At 51.3% G+C, this 26000-nt stretch overlaps 1 protein-coding gene across 3 annotated transcripts in view; it reads right to left on the reverse strand.

Moving 5' to 3' along the window:
• CYRIB (CYFIP related Rac1 interactor B) overlaps positions 1–26000 on the reverse strand; it is a 195531-nt gene that overhangs the window by 124340 nt on the left and 45191 nt on the right. For 2 of the 3 annotated variants that reach the window (XM_068238024.1, XM_068238026.1), the window contains exon 1: positions 17672–17807. The exons of the other annotated variant lie outside the window; for it this stretch is intronic. The gene's annotated coding sequence lies outside the window, so the exon portion shown is untranslated. Of the gene's footprint in view, positions 1–17671; positions 17808–26000 lie in introns of those variants that run through there. 3 annotated transcript variants of the gene reach the window in all.

The raw sequence follows: 26000 nt of genomic DNA on the forward strand, positions 1-26000 counted from the left end.
ATCAGGTCCATTTATTCCCCCCATTCATAGTAAGAAGTCTCCTGTCCACTCAGCCGTGTCCTTCCTGCTCTCCCTAAGGAAGCAGCGTATGGAAAGTACATAATCACCACTCCACAGCTACAGGTACGATAAATCACCCAGGCCCAGCACATTTTATCAGCGCTGTTTACTGGCACAATAAATCCTCCCCCTCCGCAGAATGAGAACTTCTGGAGACAAAGCAATAAATACACAGCGCCCGACACATTCACAATAAATAACCAGAAACCGCAGAAAACCACAAACCCTCCAGCAAATATATATTAAAGAAACGTGCAATAAAGCAGCCGCCTCTGATCTCATAAGCTGCAATACGGAGCTATAATGGGAAGATAAGTACAAGAAGGATGATAAGAGGACTGCATCGCACCCGCATCTGGATATGCCATTAATCAATCATCTGGGGCAACTAATTAAAACCCTACTTCCACCTCCAGTTTTTTTAATGCCTCTGATAGTAAATTTGCATACATTAACAAGGCACAAAATTATCTGTATTTAATAATTATATTGAAAATACTATACAGGCTGGTTCATTTAGTTCCTTTTTTTTCTGTTTATCATCAACCTTGTGAGATAGCAGGGAGGAGCTGGAGGATGCAGCAGCCAATCTGTGTGCACCGAGCTGACTCCTCCCTGGACTGTTCAGAGATTAACCCCCTTGCCCTTCCAATTCCCGCGGCAAGGGGGCAGCCTAATTTTTTTAATCATGTAGCGAGCCCAGGGCTCGCTACATGATAGCCGCTGAGCAGCGGCATCCCCCCACCCACTCCGATCGCCTCCGTTGATCAGAGTAAGCAGCTGGGCTTCCCCGGTCGCCATGGCGACGGGGCGGGATGACGTCACCGACGTCAGAGGGAATCCCGATCCACCCCTCAGCGCTGCCTGGCACCGATTGGCCAGGCTGCGCAAGGGGTCTGGAGGGGGGGGCGGCGGGTAGCAGGAAATCGGCGGCGAGCGGCGGCGGTAGTATGCACGCAGCTAGCAAAGTGCTAGCTGCGTGCAATAAAAAAAAAAAAAAATTATGCAAATCGACCCAGCGGGGCCTGAGAAATCCTCCTGAGCAGGTTACCCCGTGCTGAGCTCGGGATAACAGGCAAGGAGGTTAAAGGTAGCCATACATCTGCTTTTGCAGGCCGATCACCCATCCGATTCGATAATTTTATTGAATCACATGAAAATCTGAGCTGCAAGCATGCACGATTGATGATTGGGCCGATTTTGGGGTGAAATCGATCAAATGAGTCAATCACACACGCTGGAATATCTTAGTCAAAGGTGCATGCATGGTGGTAACTAGGGCTGTGGAGTCAAGAGTTGGAGTCAAAGAAATTTTGGGTACCTGGAGTCGGAGTTGGTGGTTTCATAAACTGAGGAGCTGGAAGATTTTTGTACTGACTCCACGGCCCTGGACTGGTAACTGCTTTCAGGAAATGCTGTTGAAAACAAAGAAAGCCCTGAGAATCCCCCTTAAAAAGATGGACTGGCCCAAAACCTGTCATCTGTCACATTTTTTAACTGCCTACTTTTTTTCGCAATAGTGGTCCTTTAAGTCTCTAAATACATACAGGGTGCATTTCCTTCTGCCCTGTGCAAGAGTTCAGGTCCACTGTAAGTACTTTTTAGCTGTTTTAAAGAGGAAACTGGAAAGATTGTGGCCTGGTCATGGAGATAAAGCACAGAGGTGGCTGCAGCCTCTCTTCCATTCTCTGGACCATCACCCAGAGCCCGCTCATGAAAGGCCTGCCCTCCCCAGATTACAGGCCAGCACATCCATGGCTGCAGCCTGCGGAGGAAGCAGCGCTGTAATAACCAGCAGTAATGATACCGTGTGTTTACTCAGCGCCTTCCAATTACTATGCATGGCAACTTCTCAAAGGCGCGCAGACGGCAAGGCGGCTATTAGTCCGCCGACCTATAATTCGGTAATAAGAAGGCCTGCGGAAGAATTAGTGATATGACCAAGATCACACAGAGTGTGGCCTGCGCTGGAGCCGTGCCCGGGCCTCCGATGTCACCAGCCCGTGCCAAGCTGCCAGGTGCCACAAGGATGGATGACTGAACAATCACACTCTGCATCCCGGGCACAGAATAACACTTCCTGACAGCTGAACCCTGAAAGAGGAACTGAAGGGAAAAACATTTCTTTTGTTACAGCTGATACAAATCCTGCAATAAAGCTGCAGTGTGTCTACTTCCTGCTTTCATGGTTGGGGCATGAGTCACCTGGTTCCAGCTCTGTTTCTTATGACAAGGTTTGAGCGGATGACACATTGAACATTTCATGGAAGCAGATATAGGGTGAACATCCTGTGTTTACAAATTAGCTGCTCTGCCAAGGCAGCCAGCTGAAACAGCTGAGAGATCAAATTACGCTTGTGATAAGTCACAGATGAGGGGGAATTAGATAGACTGAGCTCTCAATACATACAGGGTGCACTTTTCTCCATCTGGCACAGTGGCAGCTGGTAATCCGTGGCTGTTACTGCTGCTGGCACAGTGGCAGCTGCTAATCAGTGGCTGTTATTGCTGCTGAAACAGTGGTGGCTGCTAATCAGTGGCTGTTACTGCTGCTGACACAGTGGCAGCTGCTAATCAGTGGCTGTTACTCAGTGGCTGTTACTGCTGCTGGCACAGTGGCGGCTGCTAATCAGTGGCTGTTACTAATGCTGGCATAGTGGTGGCTGCTAATCAGTGGCTGTTACTGCTGCTGGCACAGTGGCAGCTGGTAATCCGTGGCTGTTACTGCTGCTGGCACAGTGGCAGCTGCTAATCAGTGGCTGTTATTGCTGCTGGCACAGTGGCAGCTGCTAATCAGTGGCTGTTATTGCTGCTGAAACAGTGGTGGCTGCTAATCAGTGGCTGTTACTGCTGCTGACACAGTGGCAGCTGCTAATCAGTGGCTGTTACTCAGTGGCTGTTACTGCTGCTGGCACAGTGGCGGCTGCAAATCAGTGGCTGTTACTGATGCTGGCATAGTGGTGGCTGCTAATCAGTGGTTGTTACTGCTGCTGGCACAGTGGCAGCTGGTAATCCGTGGCTGTTACTGCTGCTGGCACAGTGGCAGCTGCTAATCAGTGGCTGTTATTGCTGCTGAAACAGTGGTGGCTGCTAATCAGTGGCTGTTACTGCTGCTGACACAGTGGCAGCTGCTAATCAGTGGCTGTTACTCAGTGGCTGTTACTGCTGCTGGCACAGTGGCGGCTGCTAATCAGTGGCTGTTACAGATGCTGGCATAGTGGCAGCTACTAATCCATGGCTGTTAATGCTGCTGACACAGTGGCGGCTGCTTATCAGTGGCTGTTACTACTAGTGGCACAGAGGCGGCTGCTAATTAGTGGCTGTTACTACTGGTGGCACAGTGGCAGCTGCTCATCAGTGGCTGTTACTGCTGCTGGCACAGTGGCGGCTGCTAATCAGTGGCTGTTACTCAGTGGCTGTTACTGCTGCTGGCACAGTGGCGGCTGCTAATCAGTGGCTGTTACTGCTGCTGGCACAGTGGCAGCTGCTAATCAGTGGCTGTTACTGCTGCTGGCACAGTGGCAGCTGCTAATCAGTGGCCGTTACTGCTGCTGGCACAGTGGCAGCTGCTAATCAGTGGCTGATACTGCTGCTGGCACGGTGGCGGCTGCTAATCAGTGGCCGTTACTGCTGCTGTCACAGTGGTGGCTGCTAATCAGCGGTTGTTACTGCTGCTGGCACAGTGGCGGCTGCTAATCAGCGGTTGTTACTGCTGCTGGCACAGTGGCGGCTGCTAATCAGCGGTTGTTACTGCTGCTGGCACAGTGGCGGCTGCTAATCAGCGGCTGTTACTGCTGCTGGCACAGTGGCAGCTGCTAATCAACGGCTGTTCCTACTGGTGGCAGAGAGGCAGCTGCTAATCAGCGGCTGTTACTGCTGCTGGCACAGTGGCGGCTGCTTATCAGTGGCTGTTACTACTAGTGGCACAGAGGCGGCTGCTAATTAGTGGCTGTTACTACTGGTGGCACAGTGGCAGCTGCTCATCAGTGGCTGTTACTGCTGCTGGCACAGTGGCGGCTGCTAATCAGTGGCTGTTACTCAGTGGCTGTTACTGCTGCTGGCACAGTGGCGGCTGCTAATCAGTGGCTGTTACTGCTGCTGGCACAGTGGCAGCTGCTAATCAGTGGCTGTTACTGCTGCTGGCACGGTGGCGGCTGCTAATCAGTGGCCGTTACTGCTGTTGGCACAGTGGTGGCTGCTAATCAGCGGTTGTTACTGCTGCTGGCACAGTGGCGGCTGCTAATCAGCGGTTGTTACTGCTGCTGGCAAAGTGGCGGCTGCTAATCAGCGGTTGTTACTGCTGCTGGCACAGTGGCGGCTGCTAATCAGCGGCTGTTACTGCTGCTGGCACAGTGGCAGCTGCTAATCAACGGCTGTTCCTACTGGTGGCAGAGAGGCGGCTGCTAATCAGCGGTTGTTACTGCTGCTGGCACAGTGACGGCTGCTAATCAGCGGCTGTTACTGCTGCTGGCACAGTGGCTGTCACTACTGGTGGCACAGTGGAGGCTGCTAATCAGTGGCTGTTACTGCTGCTGGCACAGTGGCGGCTGCTAATCAGTGGCTGTTACTGCTGCTGGCACAGTGGCGGCTGCTAATCAGTGGCTGTTACTGCTGCTGGCACAGTGGCAGCTGCTAATCAGTGGCTGTTACTGCTGCTGGCACAGTGGTGGCTGCTAATCAGTGGCTGTTACTGCTGCTGGCACAGTGGCGGCTGCTAATCAGTGGCTGTTACTGCTGCTGGCACAGTGGCGGCTGCTTATCAGTGGCTGTTCCTACTGGTGGCACAGAGGCGGCTGCTAATCAGTGGCTGTTACTGCTGCTGGCACAGTGGTAGCTGCTAATCAGCGGTTGTTACTGCTGCTGGCACAGTGGCGGCTGCTAATCAGTGGCCGTTACTGCTGCTGGCACAGTGGTGGCTGCTAATCAACGGTTGTTACTGCTGCTGGCACAGTGGCGGCTGCTAATCAGTGGTTGTTACTGCTGCTGGCACAGTGGTGGCTGCTGATCAGCGGTTGTTACTGCTGCTGGCACAGTGGCGGCTGCTCAGAGATTGTTGCTGCTGCTGGCAAAGTGGCGGCTGCTAATCAGTGGCTGTTACTGCTGCTGGCACAGTGGCGGCTGCTAATCAACGGCTGTTCCTACTGGTGGCAGAGGGGCGGCTGCTAATCAGCGGTTGTTACTGCTGCTGGCACAGTGACGGCTGCTAATCAGCGGCTGTTACTGCTGCTGGCACAGTGGCTGTCACTACTGGTGGCACAGTGGCGGCTGCTTATCAGTGGCTGTTACTACTAGTGGCACAGAGGCGGCTGCTAATTAGTGGCTGTTACTGCTGGTGGCACAGTGGCAGCTGCTCATCAGTGGCTGTTACTGCTGCTGGCACAGTGGCGGCTGCTAATCAGTGGCTGTTAATCAGTGGCTGTTACTGCTGCTGGCACAGTGGCGGCTGCTAATCAGTGGCTGTTACTGCTGCTGGCACAGTGGCAGCTGCTAATCAGTGGCTGTTACTGCTGCTGGCACAGTGGCAGCTGCTGATCAGTGGCCGTTACTGCTGCTGGCACGGTGGCGGCTGCTAATCAGTGGCCGTTACTGCTGCTGGCACAGTGGCGGCTGCTAATCAGCGGTTGTTACTGCTGCTGGCACAGTGGCGGCTGCTAATCAGCGGTTGTTACTGCTGCTGGCACAGTGGCGGCTGCTAATCAGCGGTTGTTACTGCTGCTGGCACAGTGGCGGCTGCTAATCAGCGGCTGTTACTGCTGCTGGCACAGTGGCAGCTGCTAATCAACGGCTGTTCCTACTGGTGGCAGAGAGGCGGCTGCTAATCGGCGGTTGTTACTGCTGCTGGCACAGTGACGGCTGCTAATCAGCGGCTGTTACTGCTGCTGGCACAGTGGCGGCTGCTAATCAACGGCTGTTCCTACTGGTGGCAGAGGGGCGGCTGCTAATCAGCGGTTGTTACTGCTGCTGGCACAGTGACGGCTGCTAATCAGCGGCTGTTACTGCTGCTGGCACAGTGGCTGTCACTACTGGTGGCACAGTGGCGGCTGCTTATCAGTGGCTGTTACTACTAGTGGCACAGAGGCGGCTGCTAATTAGTGGCTGTTACTGCTGGTGGCACAGTGGCAGCTGCTCATCAGTGGCTGTTACTGCTGCTGGCACAGTGGCGGCTGCTAATCAGTGGCTGTTAATCAGTGGCTGTTACTGCTGCTGGCACAGTGGCGGCTGCTAATCAGTGGCTGTTACTGCTGCTGGCACAGTGGCAGCTGCTAATCAGTGGCTGTTACTGCTGCTGGCACAGTGGCAGCTGCTGATCAGTGGCCGTTACTGCTGCTGGCACGGTGGCGGCTGCTAATCAGTGGCCGTTACTGCTGCTGGCACAGTGGCGGCTGCTAATCAGCGGTTGTTACTGCTGCTGGCACAGTGGCGGCTGCTAATCAGCGGTTGTTACTGCTGCTGGCACAGTGGCGGCTGCTAATCAGCGGTTGTTACTGCTGCTGGCACAGTGGCGGCTGCTAATCAGCGGCTGTTACTGCTGCTGGCACAGTGGCAGCTGCTAATCAACGGCTGTTCCTACTGGTGGCAGAGAGGCGGCTGCTAATCGGCGGTTGTTACTGCTGCTGGCACAGTGACGGCTGCTAATCAGCGGCTGTTACTGCTGCTGGCACAGTGGCTGTCACTACTGGTGGCACAGTGGAGGCTGCTAATCAGTGGCTGTTACTGCTGCTGGCACAGTGGCGGCTGCTAATCAGTGGCTGTTACTGCTGCTGGCACAGTGGCGGCTGCTAATCAGTGGCTGTTACTGCTGCTGGCACAGTGGCAGCTGCTAATCAGTGGCTGTTACTGCTGCTGGCACAGTGGTGGCTGCTAATCAGTGGCTGTTACTGCTGCTGGCACAGTGGCGGCTGCTAATCAGTGGCTGTTACTGCTCCTGGCACAGTGGTGGCTGCTAATCAGTGGCTGTTACTGCTGCTGGCACAGTGGCGGCTGCTAATCAGTGGCTGTTACTGCTGCTGGCACAGTGGCAGCTGCTAATCAGCGGTTGTTACTGCTGCTGGCACAGTGGCGGCTGCTAATCAGTGGCCGTTACTGCTGCTGGCACAGTGGTGGCTGCTAATCAGTGGCTGTTCCTACTGGTGGCACAGAGGCGGCTGCTAATCAGTGGCTGTTACTGCTGCTGGCACAGTGGCAGCTGCTAATCAGCGGTTGTTACTGCTGCTGGCACAGTGGCGGCTGCTAATCAGTGGCCGTTACTGCTGCTGGCACAGTGGTGGCTGCTAATCAGCGGTTGTTACTGCTGCTGGCACAGTGGCGGCTGCTAATCAGTGGTTGTTACAGCTGCTGGCACAGTGGTGGCTGCTAATCAGCGGTTGTTACTGCTGCTGGCACAGTGGCGGCTGCTCAGAGATTGTTGCTGCTGCTGGCACAGTGGCGGCTGCTAATCAGTGGCTGTTACTGCTGCTGGCACAGTGGCGGCTGCTAATCAACGGCTGTTACTGCTGCTGGCACAGTGGCGGCTGCTAATCAGTGGCTGTTACTGCTGCTGGCACAGTGGCGGCTGCTAATCAGTGGCTGTTACTGCTGCTGGCACAGTGGCGGCTGCTTATCAGTGGCTGTTCCTACTGGTGGCACAGAGGCGGCTGCTAATCAGTGGCTGTTACTGCTGCTGGCACAGTGGCAGCTGCTAATCAGCGGTTGTTACTGCTGCTGGCACAGTGGCGGCTGCTAATCAGTGGCCGTTACCGCTGCTGGCACAGTGGTGGCTGCTAATCAACGGTTGTTACTGTTGCTGGCACAGTGGCGGCTGCTAATCAGTGGTTGTTACTGCTGCTGGCACAGTGATGGCTGCTAATCAGCGGTTGTTACTGCTGCTGGCACAGTGGCGGCTGCTCAGAGATTGTTGCTGCTGCTGGCACAGTGGCGGCTGCTAATCAGTGGCTGTTACTGCTGCTGGCACAGTGGCGGCTGCTAATCAGCGGTTGTTACTGCTGCTGGCACAGTGGCGGCTGCTAATCAGCAGTTGTTACTGCTGCTGGCACAGTGGCAGCTGCTAATCAGCGGCTGTTACTGCTGCTGGCACAGTGGCAGCTGCTAATCAACGGCTGTTCCTACTGGTGGCAGAGAGGCGGCTGCTAATCAGCGGTTGTTACTGCTGCTGGCACAGTGACGGCTGCTAATCAGCGGCTGTTACTGCTGCTGGCACAGTGGCTGTCACTACTGGTGGCACAGTGGAGGCTGCTAATCAGTGGCTGTTACTGCTGCTGGCACAGTGGCGGCTGATAATCAGTGGCTGTTACTGCTGCTGGCACAGTGGCGGCTGATAATCAGTGGCTGTTACTGCTGCTGGCACAGTGGCAGCTGCTAATCAGTGGCTGTTACTGCTCCTGGCACAGTGGTGGCTGCTAATCAGTGGCTGTTACTGCTGCTGGCACAGTGGCGGCTGCTAATCAGTGGCTGTTACTGCTGCTGGCACAGTGGCAGCTGCTAATAAGCGGTTGTTACTGCTGCTGGCACAGTGGCGGCTGCTAATCAGTGGCCGTTACTGCTGCTGGCACAGTGGTGGCTGCTAATCAGTGGCTGTTCCTACTGGTGGCACAGAGGCGGCTGCTAATCAGAAGCTGTTACTGCTGCTGGCACAGTGGCAGCTGCTAATCAGCGGTTGTTACTGCTGCTGGCACAGTGGCGGCTGCTAATCAGTGGCCGTTACTGCTGCTGGCACAGTGGTGGCTGCTAATCAGCGGTTGTTACTGCTGCTGGCACAGTGGCGGCTGCTAATCAGTGGTTGTTACAGCTGCTGGCACAGTGGTGGCTGCTAATCAGCGGTTGTTACTGCTGCTGGCACAGTGGCGGCTGCTCAGAGATTGTTTCTGCTGCTGGCACAGTGGCGGCTGCTAATCAGTGGCTGTTACTGCTGCTGGCACAGTGGCGGCTGCTAATCAACGGCTGTTACTGCTGCTGGCACAGTGGCGGCTGCTAATCAGTGGCTGTTACTGCTGCTGGCACAGTGGTGGCTGCTCATCAGTGGCTGTTACTGCTGCTGGCACAGTGGCGGATGCTAATCAGTGGCTGTTACTGCTGCTGGCACAGTGGTGGTTGCTAATCAGTGGCTGTTACTGCTGCTGGCACAGTGGCAGCTGCTCATCAGTTAGCCGCGGCAGATAACTGCCCCAGGGCGTTACATGTAGTGTCCATGATCGCCTCAAAAGCCAGGAAAAGTCGGGATCGGAAAGCCACGTTTGCGCAATCACCAGTAAAAGCCTGGTATAAACACTCCAATTCACTTGAATGAGAGCGTTTAACGCCGAGTCCTGAACGCCGGCGGTAAATGCGGGGCAGGCGCCCGTGTGAACCAGCCCTTAGACCCTACGAACCAGAAAGATCAGGAGGACTGCCAGGCAACTGGTATTGTTTAAAAGGAAATAAATATTGCAACTTCCATAGGTCTCACACCTCGGGTTCCTTTGCAGAGAGATTAGGGGCCTGGTTGACATTAGCTCCCAAATCTTTAAAAAAAAAAAAGCCAGGTGCCCACCAAGGGTGGGCCCAAAGTTGGTACTTGCCCAGGGCCCCATCTCCTTATGACCCGTTTCTGCGGATGGTTAAGTTCTCGGCGGCGTGAGAAGTAATCACTGATGCAGAGCAGCAGGCAGAGTAAGCAGTGCAGAGACCCGGAATCCTTACATAACGGTGAGATATACAAGGCAGACGCTGATCCCCCCCCGCTCTACATCTAAGCCAACACCAAAACATCTCTCCCGTCACACTAAACAGCCGTCACACCGCTCCGCAGAAAGGGCTCTGCTCACGAGAATGAGAGATCCGCGGATTAACATTCCCACCGGGAGGAAATAAAATAACGCAGCACTTCCAAGGTCACGCAGGGAGCAGCCGAGAGCCGCTACTGCTGGATGGTGCAGGCTGGAGGAGGATGAGGGTCAATTGCGGGAGAGGTGAAAGGTCAGGAAGTAATAAGAGAATGAATGAGAGGTCAACAGCACTATATAAAATCATGACAGCACCACAAATCTCAAGGTCATTGCCTAGATAAGGCCTTGCTCTCACTGCACAGCGTCCCAGACCTTGCTCTCACTGCACAGCATCCGATCTGTGATCGCAGACGGGCCCTGCTCTCACTGCACAGCGTCCCGGGCCCTGCTCTCACTGCACAGCGTCCCGGGCCCTGCTCTCACTGCACAGCGTCCCGGGCCCTGCTCTCACTGCACAGCGTCCCGGGCCCTGCTCTCACTGCACAGCGTCCCGGGCCCTGCTCTCACTGCACAGCGTCCCGGGCCCTGCTCTCACTGCACAGCGTCCCGGGCCCTGCTCTCACTGCACAGCGTCCCGGGCCCTGCTCTCACTGCACAGCGTCCCGGGCCCTGCTCTCACTGCACAGCGTCCCGGGCCCTGCTCTCACTGCACAGCGTCCCGGGCCCTGCTCTCACTGCACAGCGTCCCGGGCCCTGCTCTCACTGCACAGCGTCCCGGGCCCTGCTCTCACTGCACAGCGTCCCGGGCCCTGCTCTCACTGCACAGCGTCCCGGGCCCTGCTCTCACTGCACAGCGTCCCGGGCCCTGCTCTCACTGCACAGCGTCCCGGGCCCTGCTCTCACTGCACAGAGTCCCAGGCCCTGCTCTCACTGCATAGAGTCCGATCTGTGATCGCAGACAGGCCGTGCTCTCACTACACAGCATCCGATCTGTGATCGCAGGCAGGCCCTGTTCTCCCTGCAAAGCATCCAATCCGTGATCGCAGACAGGCCCTGCTCTCACTTCACAGCATCCGGAACTGTGATCGCAGGCAGGCCCTGCTCTACTACACAGGATCCAATCTGTTATCACAGGTAGGCTCTGCTCTCACTACACAGGATCCGATCTGTGACTGCAGACAGGCCCTGCTCTTACTACACAGCATCCGATCTGTGATCGCAGACAGGCCCTGCTCTCACTACACAGCATCCGGAACTGTGACCGCAGACAGGCGCTGCTCAATACACAGCATCCGATCTGTGATCGCTGGCAGGCCCTGCTCTCACTACACAGCGCCCGATCTGTGATCGCTGGCAGGCCCTGCTCTCACTACACAGGATCCGATCTGTGATCGCTAGCAGACCCTGCTCTCACTACTGATTGCTCTCACTACTGATTGCAGGCAGGCCCTGTTCTCACTACACAGTGTCCAATCTTATCGCAGGTAGGCTCTGCTCTCACTACACAGGATTCGATCTGTGACCACAGACAGGCCCTGCTCTCACTACACAGTGTGCGATCTGTGACCGCAGACAGGCCCTGCTCTCACTACGCAGTGTGCGATCTGTGACCGCAGACAGGCCCTGCTCTCACTACGCAGTGTGCGATCTGTGACCGCAGACAGGCCCTGCTCTCACTACTGATCGCAGGCAAGTCCTGCTCTCATTACACAGCATCCGATCTGTGATCGAAGGCGATTGTGCAATCTCAGTGAGGCATGCAGGGCCACTAGTGCGACAGTAATGGCAGTTTCTGGAAATCGCAATCGCATTTTTTTGAGCATTTTCACTTCAATAAAAAAAGTATAGGATCACCACAAAACAGTTTTTTTGAATCCTGTACACAGCACTTTTACAACTATACATATAGAAATCAAAATCGCTGTACAAATCGCTTGCATTACATTTAGAACCCCTTCGAAAAAAGCCTAAAAAAAAAAAAAAAAAAAGAATCGCTACCAAAAGCGCTCAGGGATTGGAATTTACTCTAGCAGATCCCAGCCCTGAGAGTTGTCCCCACTGGTGTGACACGAAAGTGCTGCAGTGTTTGCAACCCAGTGGTCTTGCAGGGGAATTTAGGAGTGGAGTGTACCTAGTAAAGGTGGCTATTACATCACTGGATGTGTCAGCAGATAGATCCCTCTCTCATCTAATCTGATCAGAGAGGGAGCTATTGCTTGCCCATACACCGCAGACCAATTTCCAATAGATTTAAGCATGAGATCTCTTCGATATCATCCTGCTGCCTCCTCCGATGTGTATACCTTATATATACTCGCGTGTAAGCCTAATTTTTCTGCACAAAAAAAAAATGTGCTGAAAGGGTACCCCCTGGGCTTATATGTGAGTTAGTGGAGCAGAACGGATGGTGGAGCAGGTTTTGTTACTGGCACAGAGGCGTATGGATTGTGCACTAGTGATTCTGCTCTTGCCAGCTGGCTCCCTGCTGTGTCCATGCCCTCCATCCCCTGCAACATGGTGTGCAGAGTGTGCTGCTCAAGACCACCTGTGTCCCCTGGCTTGTGGAGAGGAGCATGCAAGCAACGTGTCAGTCAGTGGTGCAATGATCGGGGATTCTGCCTGTGTGGCAATCGGTGTGTCTCAGGTCTATGATGTCATCTAGTGGCATCTTAAGACACAGCTGTATCATCCTTAGGGTACATCTGGCTATGGAAAGGAGGCTGACTTGTACTGGGGGTACATCTGGCTTCTGCGGAGGGGGTAAACTGGGTAGAAGGCTTATACACGAGTCAATTACTTTTTCCTGGTTTCTGAGGGAAAAGTGGATACCTCGGCTTACACACAAGTATATACGCGGTATATATGTCGTCCCCTCCGTGTGCAAAACTTTCCCGCCACCGCAAGCATCTGCACTGCGTGACAGTGGTGCATGTTGGGATGCCGCTACATAGGCCAGCGTCATGTAGTGCATGCACTTGCTGTGACGCCGGATACCAGGATTCACGCTGACAGGTGAACCTTCAATGCTGCAGACAGGAAGGCGTGGCGGAGGAGCAACAGCGGCCACACACCCGACTGTGCCCTTGCGGCTGAGATTTTTCAGCATTCCCAATCGATCCTATCAACTGATTTTGGTGGTCAGAAGGCCATGATGCGGTATTGATTTTCCTCTGATCCAACAAAACTATTGGATCAAGGGGTGGGTGGTGGGTTTGTTGGAGTGGGTCCCAACAAAGACCCAGTGATGTTTGGGCACCCTTAGGATAGGGGGGAGATTGGTTTGGAAAAAAAAATATTTGTGGAATAGTTTTAATGCAAACATGGGCAGCAGTAAGTGATAATGTACTGAAAACAGACAACCAGAAGTTACCGATTCAGAGAGCGATATTACAAAACCCTCAGCAGTTAGAGGAACAGGCTGCTGGAAGTGGCGTTTGAGCCGAGGCAAGGATTCTCAGCACAGCGTAGCTGAGTTCGGCGTGGCTATAGCGCATGGCGGTAGGGCGAGCCGTCATTTGGTTCACCCTGCGTCAAAGTGACCAGGCGCCCACAGCGAATATACGCGTTTGAGCAGCCTAGGGCCACATTCACACTGCATGTGGTTTCCACGTTTTCTCGCACCCAAAAATGCATTAGATCTGATAGTTCCGATGGGCTGGTTCACTTGTGATGAATTTATTTGTGCACATTAAACAGCCTGCTGCTTTATTCTCTGCACGGCGAGTGTTTGTTTACTTGAAAGTATCGCTGCCAGGAGAGGGAATGTGCGTATTGCAACACACATAGACGTCTGTGGTATGCACTGGAAACCTGCATGCAGAGAGGTGTATGTGGTACGATGTCAAAGCCTTTCCCCAATTCACTGTGCCCGCCAGTCTTAGGCCTGGTAAACATTAGCGTTCGCTGTCCGGATTCGCCTGATCGGATCCGGACCGTATACTGTACAAACGGAACGTACGTTCCGCATAGCAATGCAAAGTCTATGCGGACGTTCACACGTGTCCGTTCCGTACAGAACGGAGCCGGATCGGATGCGGACACTTTTCCAACATGCTCTATTTTTTGGGTCCGGATCATCCGGCCGACGCACCCGGACTGGAGCCTGACTGCACCATCCGGAAATAGAAACCAATGGGGAACGGAAAGCACAGAACACACTGGCTATCGGAACCGGTCCGGAAGGATCCGGGTCGGAACCGGTCCGGAAGGATCCGGGTCGGAACCGGTCCGGAAGGATCCGGGTCGGAACCGGTCCGGAAGGATCCGGGTCGGAACCGGTCCGGAAGGATCCGGGTCGGAACCGGTCCGGAAGGATCCGGGTCGGAACCGGTCCGGAAGGATCCGGGTCGGAACCGGTCCGGAAGGATCCGGGTCGGAACCGGTCCGGATCCGGTCCGTTTGCATCCCAGAACGCAAGTGTGAACGGGGCCTTACATATGAACAAGGCTGTTCTTGGTCCTTCCATAACACGTGTCATTATGTCGTCATGGCACATGTCACACTGGGGGACAGCTGGGAGTCTAAAAGCTCGTACACACGTCCAACAAAAGTGCACGACCAACCCGGTGACATGCCCGACCAAGCGATTACACGACTTGTATTTTCCATGCACCAACCAACCCAACTGAAGGACCAACTCATTTGCATACTGCGCAAACAAGCGGAACGATGGACTGTACGATATGGACACATTCAAAACAAGTAAAGTTGTTCAAATTACGCTGTACACACATGGCCAATTGCGTGATTATCAGCCCAACAGTCATGTGAAATTACACACCTGTTGGTTCGGGCAAACCACCTGTTATCAGTCGCTCGTCTAATCGTTTGTCACACGTTCACACTTCCAACAGACCAAGTTTGGATTGTAGTTAGGTGGGAAAGTTGCATGTGTGTAGGAGCTTTAAGTCACTGGGTGAGAGTAAAAGCTTCATCAGTCAAAGCCACGCATCTCCCAAAAGTTGAGGTCACGGTTAACTTTTAAAAGGGTCAAAATTTGCAAATTGCTTCATCAGTTCCTACTTGTAAGGTGGCCATACTAGAGATGATGGGCAGATTCCACCAAGAGACAGATCTTTCTATGATGGAATCTGATTAGAGAAAGATCTATCGGCTGCCCATACACCACATGCCTATTCCCGATACATTTCATGATAAAATTCATCTGGAATCGGCATTGAGACACACGGCATCCGCCACCTTGCCAACCCGACGCTGCCCCCCTAATGTCCAATGTGCTCCCCCAGTGCCCACTGCAGCACGCATTACTTGTTCCTGTCTGCCGCCTCTCCGGGCTCTGTCCTCCATCCATACTAGCGCCCCATGTGGTTGCCGGCATACACCTGGGCACGTGTGCAACATCACACTAGCGCAATCAGGGGACACAGACAAGTACAGTATAGTGCACCGGGCACAGATTTTCACATTGGACATTAGAGGGGACAGCGCCAGGGGTTTTGTCGCGTTTGTCACTAGTCCCAATATCGCTCATAATAATTATCAAATTGGATGGTCAATTGGCTGCCAAGTCAATAGATGTATGAGCACCTTAAAGCTGCAGATCAATTTAACACGCAGTTTTCACTGCAGCTACAAACCGCTGATCATGTGTTGCTCTTGCAATATGTAGAGTTTGAAATGTCTGGGTTATGTATTTGGAAACAAAATGAACTGACAATCGCACCTACTGGAACTTCCCAACTCTCCAGGTTCATGGTACCGCCCACCACCCCCTTTCATTTCCGAATTCACGTCTCCGCCCACCATCTCCTTTCATTTCCTGGTTGAAATCTCCGCCCACAATTTCCACCCATGATAAGGAGTTTGCAGTGGTTCAGGGTTTTGTTTTTACTACTCTCCAATTAGGTAAGGCTCAGCACCTGAACACACACAATCCCGACCCTCTACACCCCTTGTTCTATTTCACACAGCTTTTCCACAGCCAAAATATCAAAAGACAAATCAGGGCAACCCCACCAGGCTATATTCTGCCAGAGGATGAGAACAGAAAGAAAACCAGATTACAGTCTATGTCTCCAGGTAAACCAATAACCATACAAGATGCAAAAGCAGAGCATGCGCGACGACACAGGAAATGAGCATGCGCGACGACACAGGAAATGGGCATGCGCGACGACACAGGAAATGGGCATGTGTGGTGGCACTGGTGAGGAGAATCTAAGTATGACAGGTGACACTGGTGAAGCAGAGCATACATAACAACAATGGAGGTGGGTATACATAGGGGTACAGGCAAGATATGACAGCACTGGGCAACACAGGGAGGATATGCTGACACTGGTGTACACAGAAAGATTATGGTGGCACTGATGTACACAGGGAGGATAGGATGGCACTGGTCAACATAGGGAGGATACAGATGATATGGCTGCACCAGTTTAAGCAGGGAAGATGTGCTTGCACTGGTGAACACAGGTAAGATAAGGTGGCACTGGTATATGCAGAGAGGGTAAGCTGGCACTGGAGTATACAAGAAGAATATAGTGGCACTGGTGAACTCTGAGAGGGTACGCTGGCACTGATGTACTCAAGGAGGATATGGTGGCACTAGTGAACTCAGAGGATAGGGTGGCACTGGTGTGTATGGGGAGGGGGGGGGGCACTAGAGGGAAGGTATGGTGAGATTGGTATGTACAGTGTAATGAATGCACAGATAGGGAGGGTAGGTGGCACTGGTGTGTATGGGGGGGGGGGGGTGGCACTTGAGGGAAGGTATGGCAGGATTGGTATGTACAGTGTATTGAATGCACAGATAGGGAGGGTAGGTGGCACTGGTGTGTACAGGGAGGCACTGCTGTGTACAGGGCAGATAGGGTGGCACTGCTGTGTAGAGGAAGGATAGGGTGGCACTTCTGTGTACAGGGAAGGTATGGCAGGATTGATGGTAGGGGTGGCTCTGGTGTGTAATGGGACAATAGGGTGGCACTGGTGTGTACAGAGAGGATAGGATGGCACTGGTGTGTACAGTAGGAAGGGTAGGTTAGCACTGGTGTGCACAGGGGAGGACAGGGTGGCACTGGTATGTACAGGGGAGGATGGGGTGGCATTAGGGTGTACATGGGGTATAGGGTGGTATCAGTGTGTACAGGGGAGAATAGGGTGGCATCGGTGTGCACAGGGATAGGGTGGTTCCGGTATGTACAAAGAGGATAGGGTGGCACCGGTGTGTACAGGGAGGATAGGGTGGCACCGGTGTGTACAGGGAGGTTAGGGTGGCACCGGTGTGTACAGGGAGGTTAGGGTGGCACCGGTGTGTACATGGGGGGAGGGTAGGATGCCACTAGAGGGAGGGTATGGGAGAATTGGTATGTACAGTGTAAAGAATGCAAGGATAGGGTGGCACTGGTGTGCACAGGGAGGGTATGGCAGGATTAGTGGTAGGGGTGGCTCTGGTGTATACTGGGAGATTAGGGTGGCACTGGTGCGTACAGGGGAGGCTCTGGTGTGTACTGGGAGGATAGGGTGGCACTGGTGCATACAGGGGAGGGTATGGCAGGATTGGTGGTAGGGGTGGCTCTGGTGTGTACTGGGAGGATAGGGTGGTACTGATGTTTACAGGGAGGATAGGGTGGCATTAGTGTGTACACGGGAGGGGCGGGGGTAAGATGGCACTAGAGGGAGGGTATGGTAGGATTGGTAGGTACATTGTAATGAATGCACGGATAGGGAGGCACTGGTGTGTACAGGGAGGTTGGCAGGATTGTTATATACAGTGTATATGGACAGGGAGAGTGGGGTAGGGGATTGGTATGTACAGTGTAATACAGGGAGGCAGTGGTACAATGAATGGCACACACACAGTACAGCACGTTATGAATGGGTCAGTCTGGGCCACACGCTCCGCACACACAGCCGCCATCCCTCCTGCTCCCCGCCCCGCTCTGTCTCACCTGCTGGTCGGCCGAGCACTCCTCAGGCCTACAGGCAGCGCTTCCCCCGCACTGAGCGCCACACCGGCTCCAACACACACTGACTGCAGCACGGAGCACACGAGGGGCGTGTCCCGCAACCCGGCGCCGCCTCCCGCACACCCACAGCTCAGCACAGGAGCACAAACATGGCAATGTGTCACTTCCGACCGCCATCTTTCGGCTGGCACGCAATCTGACGCCCTGGATGGCAAACAGGGCCTAGTACTGGAGCGCAAATATGGCCCTGCGTCACTTCCGGCTGCCATCTTACGGCTGGCACTTAATCTGACGCTCTGGATGGCAAAGTGGGAGAGACATGAATAATACTAATTAAAAGAAATAATAAGTTTATAATTGCTTGTACAGCGCCACAGATTATGTTGCCACTTCATAAATTAATAATAGCTGAATCTCTTTGCGCATTTGCATGGTAGGAGAATGTTTGCGTGGTAGGAGAATGTTTTGCTCATTACCCCAGTAACACCAATTAGCATGGGATTCACTTTTACTGAACTTTGACTGTAGAAAGCACACCTGAACAGAGGGGGATAGAGGAGAATGAGCGCATGGGTCTCCAGGGGTGTAACAAAAGCCACAGCAGCCATAGCAACTGCTGTGTGGCCTTGAAGCATAGGGCTAGGGTTGCCAGGTGTCCGGTTTTAGACCGGACAGTCTGGTTTTTGGCCGCTGTGTCCTGTCCAAAAAGGCATGTTAAACCGGACAATTAAGATGTCCGGTTTTATGCCTTTTGCCACTTGCCGCCACCCGTCCGCCAGCGCTGCGCGACCGCTGATTCGCTGCCTGGCTGTCAGTCAAAGGCACAGCCAGCCAGCTTACGCGGCGTAAGTTACGCCAGCTTAAGTACCGCCCCCGAGCTTCCCGACGTTGCTACGGCAACGCCAACGCTGCGTTGCCAACGCACGCATGACGTGCGTCACTCACGTCATTTGCAATGCGATTCTGCATCTGCGAAGGAAGCAAGGTAAGGTCAGGAGTCTGGAGATATGGTGAGTGAGTGACCCATAATTCTCTGGTTGTATTTCCGCTCTTTGTGTGCATTGGCTCCGCTCTATCTCCCCTCCGTATAGTCCAGGCGTGACTTTCAATCTCATTCAATCTCGCCTGAACCCGCTGCTTACTATACTTTACACTTGAATTCATACTATTGTACAACGCAATTTATACTGTTATACTGTTAAATTTGTTATATTTGCTCAAAATGTGTACATACATGTATGCGCAGATTTATATTTTAACTTTATGCCTATGTATGTCCACTTTATTGTTCTCAATAAAAAATTTTGGTGGGAAAAAAAAAATAAATTTTAAAACTTCCCGCAAGAAATCGACCACTTCACTGTGCAAAAACGCCATAAATGCATTGCATTATTTGCATAGTTTTCCAGTTTTGTAATAGTTTTCTGCTCTGTCTCTTATTATGTGCATTTACTGGTGAAAAGCGGTCTCTTATTATGTGCATTTACTGGTGAAAAGTGGTCTCTTATGTGCATGTACTGGTGAGGACAGTTAGTGACATGGCTATGTGCTCTGTAATGTGCTGCAGAAGATGTCAGTGCGATATAAATACTGTAAGAAACATTTTTTAAAAAGCCCATTGCTTAGCCCCACTCTACATAAAAGTGCGCTTCTGACTCCGCCCCTAACTCCACCCCCTGTCCGGTTTTCTCCATCAGCCGACCTGGCAACCCTACATAGGGCATACCTCCCAACATTTCAATGTCCCAAAACGGGACAATTAGGCCACACCCCTGGCCATACCCCCAACCCCTAGTCACGCCTACCCCAGAAAAAAAAAGTTTTTGGTTTTTTTTTTTTTAGTAATTATTGTTTAAAGGGGTTCTTTCACGAAAAAAGCAGGCAGTTAAAAAATGTGACAGATGACAGGTTTTGGGGCAGTCCATCTAAAGGTGGCCACTAACTGTCCAATTTCTAGCGAAAAATCGTTCGAGCGATCAGAAATTCTGATCGGACGAAAAACCGTTCACTACACCATTAACTAACCAATCTTTGCTTCCTATCTATCACGACCACCAAGAAAATCCAAATTTTCGTTCAACGACAATTCATTCGGGCGACATTTTTTTCACTCGTTCATAATCGATTGTGTCCACCAATGGAGATTATTTACAACCAATCCGATCAGAATTTCTGATCGTTTGAATGATTTTTCTCTAGAAATTGGACCGTTAGTGGCCAGCTTAAGAGGATTCTCAGGGCTTTCTTTGTTTTCAACAGCATTTCCTGAACAGCAGTTTAACTGCCAAAATAGCAAGATACCAGCCGGCCTCCCTAATCACTTGCACACTATTATGTCAGTTAGATTTTGCAACTGTTGTTCAGAAAATGCTGTTGAAAACAAAGAAAGCCCTGAGAATCCCCCTTAAAAAGATGGACTGGCCCAAAACCTGTCATTTGTCACATTTTTTAACTGCCTACTTTTTTCGCGAAATAACCCCTTTAATTACTCCTGGGAGGGTGCCGGTGGGTTGGGGGGGAGGAGGAGGGTGGCCGTGGGTGGGCAGGCAGAGAGAGGGGGGGGGGAAAGCCGATCGAGGCACCAGCCCGGTATGCGGCATGGATGGCCGCCGCCATTTATCTTCTCCCTCCTAATATGCCCCCCAGTGTCCCCTTCCCCCCGCACAGTAAAATGGGCAGCGGAGCGGGCTGTAACTCTTACCATTGCCGTACCGGGATCTCATCTGGTCTTCCCGCTTCCTGTGACGTCACAGGAAGCGAGAAGACCAGATGGGATCCCGGTACGGCAGTGGTAAGAGTTACAGCCCGCTCCGCTGCCCATTTTACTCTGCAGGGGGAAGGGGACACTGGGGGGCATATTAGGAGGGAGAAGGTTAATGGCGGCGGCGGCCATCCATGCCGCATACCGGGCTGGTGCCTCGATCGTCTTTTTTCCCCCTCACTCCTCAGCGGCCGGGACCAGGAGGGGGGGGCAGCGCGGGACAGCGGGACGGCTCCCCAAAATCGGGACCGTCCCGCCGAAAACAGGGCGGTTGGGAGCCCTGGCATAGGGGGCCCGAGCGTTATTGTGTTCACTTTTAATTTTCCTGTTTTTCTCCATGCTCGGACTATATCTCAGCAGGCCCATAGACTGTTTTCAGTGTACATTGCATAGCCAGTCAACTTACCGTATTTCCCACCGTATAAGACACACTTTCCCCCCCCCCCAAAAATGGGGAGAAAAAGTCCCTGCGTGCTATACGGCAAAGGCAGGGAATCCCCGTCTTATGAACACTTGCCGATACAAACCGCCGACCCGCCACGTCGGGGATTCCCTGCATTGCCCCTTGTGTGTGCCCCCCTGGCTCCCCTGGTCCGCTCCCTGCACGCAAACCGCGTGTATGTCCGCAAACCATGCCCCTCTGTGCGTGTGTCTCCACAGCCCCCGCTTATATCTCCACACCCCCCCCCCCCTCCCCGGGTGTAATTAGCTGTGCCGTGCTCATTTTACTTAATCCAGTGCCTTCTGCGGGGAGACCTCTCTTCATTTCTGCACTTTAACTCTAGTAATTGCTTCTGCTGGTTGCGTCATCAGCAGAATCCTTCACTAGGGGGAGCCGTGTGGTGTGAAGAGAGGTCCACGATCCCCACAGAAGGCACCGGATTAGGTAAGATGAGCGAGGCACAGCTAATTACACCCGGAGGGAGCGGAGACACAAGCGGGGGGTTGCAGACACACATAGGGAGGTACATTACGGGCAGAATGGGGACACCTGGGGACAGCAGGATACACACTAGGGACAGACTTAAAACAGCAGGACACATACTGAAGACACACTGGGGATATACTGGGGACAGCAGGATACACACTAGGGACAGCAGAGGACATACTGGGAACACCTGGAGACAGCAGGGCACACACTAGGGACCTCAGAAGACGTACTGGAGCCACACTAGGGACATACAGGGGACGTCTGGGGACAGCAGTACGCACATTGGGGACAGCAGGACACACATTGGGGACAGCAGGGGACATACTGGCGACACACTGGGATACCAAGACACACACAAATGACATACTGGGGACAGCAGGGGACATACAGGGGACATACAGGGGACAGCAGGATGCACATTAAAGTGAACCTCCAGACTAAAAATCGACTCAGCAGCACTGAAAAGGCCTCGTGTTTCTAGAACAGTTTCACAGCATCAGAACTTTGTTTCTCTTATACAAGCCTCATTTTTAGCTACACAGAAGAAAACTGCCCGGGCAGTTTTCCCCTTATGCTGTGCAAAGCATGATGGGATTTCTGATCTTGTTGTTCTCGTTCTGCTGTTTTGGTGCAATTTTTTTTTTTTTTACATTTTGAATTTGACATTTGAAGCCTAGTGTGTGCAGCTGGGAGGGGTGATCAGGACACAGGACAGTTAGAACTGTGTCTCATGCTCCCTGTCACCTCCTTTCAACCAAAAAGATGACTGCCCCCATGACAAAGATGGCAGCCCCCATTAATCACAAACATTTGCCTGTTCTTTTAAAACAGGGTGGGTAAAAGATTATACTACCAATCTATTCTAATTAACATAACTAATGTAACTTAATAACAGTATGTTTGTTTAGGCTGAAGTTCCCCTTTAAGGACAGCAGGACTCAAATTGGGGGACACCACTGGAAGTACTGGGGACAGCAGGACACACACTAGTGACATACTGGGGACAGCAGGGGACATACTGGAGACACATTGGGGACACACTGGGGACAGGAGGACACCAGTTGGGGGAGAACATCTACAAGACATTCCTGGAATATGGACGCACCAGGTTTAGTATATTTTTTCTTTTCCCCTGGTTTTTGCCCACTAAACCTGCGTGTGTCTTACTGTATATTCCTGATATTCTTATACGGTGGAAAATGCGGTATATCTTATAGGATGGGGCAGGTGGTAGTGTTCTTCTTCAGTGCATAGGTCTGATGGCCCCATCAAAATTATTCTATGGGGCCCCATAATTTCTAGCTATGCCTCTATGGGCTTGCATTCAAAATGAGTTACCGCATTTGGCAACCAAATGATGGAGAATTACCGACTGATGTACGAACAAGTTCACATTCAGAATGTTTTGCACCTTAAATTAGCGTTTGTGTAAAAAGTGTGGAAACAAAGGCGGGACAAAAAGTGATAAAATTGCGGTTAGTGGTGGTAAAAATGTGTTCTTTTAGAGATAAATTCCAGAAACAATGTGCACGGTTTTATCATTTTTTTCCCGATTTTTGTTTTATCACCTCTGAGTATCTCATGCTATTTTTCACTTCACTTCCAATTACATGCACTGTATAGAGCCTTTTGAGACGTGTGGTGGATGTTCTTTTACTTTTACCTTGATGTGAATGCACTATTTTACCGAGCTTTACTTGCACTCTGACATTTTTTGTGAATGTGGGGGAAAAAAACATTACTGTATATACTCGAGTATAAGTCTAGAAATTTAGGTCCGATTTACTTCATAAAAGTATAGGGGTCGACTTATACACGAGTCACAAGCAACACTGAGTTTAGTGACATTCCCATTTGCAACAACGTACCCAGTGGTAAGTGATACTTTGAGGAAAGGAAATGCAGAGAAAACCCTGGTCTTGAACTTCCTGGCCACAACAATTAACAAGGAAAGGGGCAGGGAGGAAATACTTGGCTGCAGGAGGGGGAGTAAATAATTGCAGCACTTGGGGGACTGGAGGAGGTATTGGCTACACTTAAGGGAAGGAGGGGTCATTGGCTGCAATACTGTATGCAGTGCAGTCATTAACCTGTCCTGAGCCCCAAGTGCAGCCATTAACTTTGCTGGGTAGACTTATACTTGAGTCAATAAAAAATTCCAGCTTAAGAGGGTTGAATATTGGAGTAGACTTGTAAACGAGGTCGACTTGTATTCAAGTATATACGGTAATTACCGCTGTCAGTAATGTTGAGTTACAAATTTCTTTACTGTACGTGGTATTGTGAATGAAGGCCATTGTGATCACGGTGAAGCTTGGCACACACATCCAATTTTGATTGGCCAATGACTGGCCAATTTTGAAACCTCGATTTAGCGTGAGGAACACTGAGTAAATTATAAATGAATATTGTAAAAAAAAAAAAAAAAAAAGCTAATTTATTAATTATGTTATTTTCACTACAGTTCCTCCAAAAAGGACATCCGAGGGGAAATAAACTGATGAGAAAAACAATTGTATCTGTCCTCCTTCTCCTAAAAATTACTTTTTGTTGGATATCCCACAGTTTTATTGTATATTTAAATCCAGGTTTTAAGTTTTGACGGTTTCATTGGCTTTGCTCAATGACACCTTCGTTGTGAACACTGCTATTCCAGCGCAGGAGACTTGGGCGCAGCCAGCGCCACTATAGGCCGTAATAGGAATTACGGGTATAGCGGCGCACAGGGAGTGACTTCGGTGCCGTCAGAAGACGGAGCTGAAGTTGCTTTTAAAACACTGTAATTTGCCTTCCAGCAATAGCTGGAAGCCGAATTATTTCATTCCGCACTATCCATGGCGGCCTGGAGGGGGAATAGTATTTAATACGGCCCGGACTTGTGCGGCAGCAGGATCAGCCATATACCGGCTGTATCCTGCGCCCAAGTCTCCAGCGCCGATACCTCTCGTACGCCCTTCACTGAAGTATGCCAGAGCTCAAATCTATGAATTATTAACCCTTTTTATCTCATTCCTGCTCTCAGAAGGCATTTACGGACAGGAAAGTGTTTTACTGCTGTAATTACTTATCAGTGAGGGTTATGCTATAGTCTGACCCAGTCTGACCTGATCCCAACCTTGACAGAAACTGTCACTTGCATACCTGATGTTTAAAAACAGGAACACAGCCTAGTTATTTGTGTGCTTGGCACTGTACATACACATGTCTATCTCATGTCACAAGTCACCTCGGTTGTCCTTTAAAGGCGGATCCGAGGTGAAAAACTAACTATAACAAGCAACTTATCTATATATCTTATTTAAAGTTTTGATAGTTTGCACAGCAAATCTAGCTGAAAACAGCTGTAACAGTGTATGATTATTTATTCCTGTGATACAATGAGAGCGGCCATGTTCTGTTTGTCACATTACACACAGGCAAGCTGATCTGTATCTCCAGCCCTCAGCCTGTGAAATCTTTACTCCCCTCTCCTCCTCCCTCCTCCCCTCTACCTCTGAAATCTCTGGCTAGTAACCTCCTCCTCCTCCTGCCCAGACCGAGCTCCCATAATCCCTTGCTACTAAGGCTGAGAATGCCAAGGCTCTCTGGAGAAGCTGTGGGCGAGGCTTGTTTAGTTTATAGGGAATTAGAGTATTAGAAAAAAAAAAAAGTATTTGGCTTGAGGAATGCCCTATAAACTATATGAAAGGAACACAATTATGCAATGAGTAAAAGTTTATCTCGGATCCACTTTTAAGAGGTATGCAGACCTCTCTACAATAGCTGTAGTGTTTGCGACTGCCATTTAAATATAAAAGGCACTTAGAAGACTTCTATAAAATCATTATTCGCGCACTGTGGTTGGCGCAGGTATGTACACAGTTGGTCACTGTGATTTAAAGGATACCCGAGGTGACATGATGAGATAGACATGGGTATGTACAGTGCCTAGCACACAAATCGTTTTCATAAGTTTATTTTCGCCTCGTGTGTCAAACTATGAGAAATAATGGTCCAGCAATCAACACATCCTCCTCTGTAACCAGATACTCCCAGGCTGCTTTGTCATTCCTCCACAAATCTGCTTAGTCAGTCCACTGAGTTATAATGTATGATCCATTCCCTGATACCTCCCCGCCCCACATTGCACACTAAAGCCTGGTACACATTTTCAGTAATGATTGGCCAATCACTGACGAATTTTACCACCTTGATGTAGTATGAGGGTCAACAAATATTAAATACTATGAGCAGATTGTGTAGGTATACCCTCATACGACATGAAGGTGGTAAAACTGGTCATTGATTGGACAATCATAGTTGAAGGTGTGTACCAGGCTTTACTCTAGAGAGATATTACTGGTAATTTTTTTTTTTTAGTTTGTGAAGCGCCAACATCTGCCATGGCGCAGTACAACACAGACAACAGACGTGACAAATTATTAGAACATTTCAGCAAAGTAATCTCGGTTCTGGACCACAGAAACTGAACATAGGATGGAAAAAACATAACTGTAAGAAAAGCTCATTCACTGTACATCACTGTACCTCAGGGCAAAGGCTGACGTGAGAACGAGAAAAGACTAGAAAAGTTTGCTGGGCCACAAGTGTGGTCAAAGGTGGATTGGACTTGATCATCA

This window comes from Hyperolius riggenbachi, chromosome 5, assembly GCF_040937935.1.
Source record: "Hyperolius riggenbachi isolate aHypRig1 chromosome 5, aHypRig1.pri, whole genome shotgun sequence".
NCBI classification, from domain to species: domain Eukaryota; kingdom Metazoa; phylum Chordata; class Amphibia; order Anura; family Hyperoliidae; genus Hyperolius; species Hyperolius riggenbachi.